General features: G+C 34.0%; 1 long non-coding RNA gene across 1 annotated transcript; it reads right to left on the bottom strand.

Annotated features, from left to right (window-relative positions):
• Positions 1–467: 467 nt before the first annotated feature.
• LOC147079802 (uncharacterized) lies at positions 468–1,426 on the bottom strand. Its single transcript, XR_015070567.1, has 3 exons — positions 1,211–1,426; positions 732–957; positions 468–617 (listed from the first exon to the last, which is right to left on the bottom strand). It is a non-coding gene; the product is annotated as an uncharacterized LOC147079802 (long non-coding RNA).
• Between the last annotated feature and the right edge of the window lie 769 nt (positions 1,427–2,195).

A 2,195-nucleotide genomic window follows, 5' to 3' on the forward strand; every position in this document is an offset into this window, starting at 1 on the left:
ACCATATTCGGTAAAGGCAAATTTTGCATAAAATCAAACGATATGACTGTGGTATCACTTGAACCACTTGCGAGTTCTTTTAATCTTCGCTTCGTTGTAGTAAACTGTTGTGCTTTAGCCAGGTGAAGTTGATAATCTATCTCAATCTTACGTTTTTCATCTTCAGAGAGATCGGGTAATTTCAGTTTGGTTGTAACTGAATCACAGTATGAACACGTATCGCTTCGAGGAGCTCCAAATGACAAATTATATCTAGTTGTAAATACTCTGTAGTATGTGTCATAGTTTAGTTGAAGCCTGTATTTACTTAAAAACATCTCGTGCATTTTCATAATAGTCAAATTTTCCGGAAGATACCTAACATTCTTATTTTTCGCGAAAGAATAATGACTTTGACGTGCCTTAAATGATTGTATATGAATGTGAATCAACTGAATCACTGATTCAGGCACTGCTCTTAGGCGATTTGGATGCTTTCCTCGTTTGTCCATAGGAGCCGAACCCGAAAATGTGATGTTGTCTTGAATACGTCGCAGCCGGGAATGCGTAATACCATGTATTGCCACAAATGCCTTCATACAGACTTCTTCGTTAATACCATCAGATGTAGATCGTATCTAAAGTAAATAAAGAGAAAAAATAATTAATTTTTCAAACACATTATCATTAGGTATAATAGGTGTAATGCCTAATTTGAATGTACATTTTTTATTAATTCAATGAATACTCACTTTATATTTATATGATGCTGAATGCTTGAATATACCATGATCATTGACATCATTTATTATTATCGGAGTATTTTTTCTGGGACGTCTTCTCTTGATCGGTACTACTTCTATACATCCAGATATATAGCCATCTTGTTGATTTTTAGAATCCATTTCATAAAAATTCTCAAATATTTCTTTCCGTAAATCTTCATTTATTTTTGTAAAACAATGAAACCTCTTGCACCTGGAAACATAATAATCAATTAAATACAATCCTACATAATATACTTTATTACAATCATACATACATTTACATAAAACAACATGGTAAATACAATGCTTTGCATTCGAAAGAAGTCATAACTTCAAAGTAATCCCAGCCATTGTGAACTAAATTTAATCACACAAACTATTCAGCATAGTAAATATTTTAGTACGTATTAATAATGTATAAGTTTTTAATTGAATATATGTTATGAATACATAATTATTCCTACCTGCAATCTTCACCGATAACTTTTTTTGAGAGTCGTTTCCCAACATGATTGACATGATCACTTCCCTTTATTTTGGCGGTTTTTATTAATGTTTGCTTGGTTTTATTAACTTTTCTCTTACGAGGCGTTTCGGATGTCTGTATCCTATTACATTCCATGATAAAATATACAAACAATCGTTAAGGAACTTCATAAAATGGCAATGCCAATGACTGAACGAATGAAAGTTAATTTTGACAGGTCAGGCACTAACAAGTATGGAATGTATACTAACGCCTAACGCCGCCTGGTGATAAAAGTGTGGAACTACTAGACCTTTGTTGTTTTCAAACAAAATTCCTTGGACTATTGCTGTTTTTAGAAAAGTGGCATATTTTTGAGAGCGGATTTGAGGGACTTACGATTTTTTAAAAAAAATATATCTTTGCACAGTTGTATGTAACCATACACAGGGAATATAGAAATGCAATAAAATGAAAATGGAAAAAAGTGGACATTTGATGTTTTTATGCCAAGATCTTCAATTTTAATCTAAGATGCCGTTCCACACCCAAAGGCTGTTCCTTTTTTTGACTTAATGTCTACAAATGCTGAAAAAGCAACTTCACATATATGAAGTTGAAAAAGGAAATGTATTTCAGGAATTTCTCTGTTAAAACTGGATACACATGTTACATTTGCAACCTAAATGATGTTTAAGTACACTCCTTATATTTATTTTGCAAGAATCCGTCTGAAGCTAATAATTCCAACAATTGCACTTCTTCCGCATGCGATAAACCTTCTAGCATGGATGTTGTATTAATGCTTGTTGCACCAGGCGTAGCCATAACCCGGTGCAGCGCGTACCAACACCAAACTCTTCCCGTACCCCAGGGGGTATGCGTACCACACTTTGGGAAACACTGCTCTAGACCAAGCGGGTAGCACAGCCGATATTATTTAAGTAATGTTTCAGCATACTAGGTTCACATGTCCAGCATGG

Source organism: Rhyacophila brunnea, unplaced genomic scaffold, assembly GCF_057557595.1.
Source record: "Rhyacophila brunnea isolate RB1 unplaced genomic scaffold, BYU_Rbru_1.0 scaffold_1, whole genome shotgun sequence".
Classification (NCBI taxonomy): domain Eukaryota; kingdom Metazoa; phylum Arthropoda; class Insecta; order Trichoptera; family Rhyacophilidae; genus Rhyacophila; species Rhyacophila brunnea.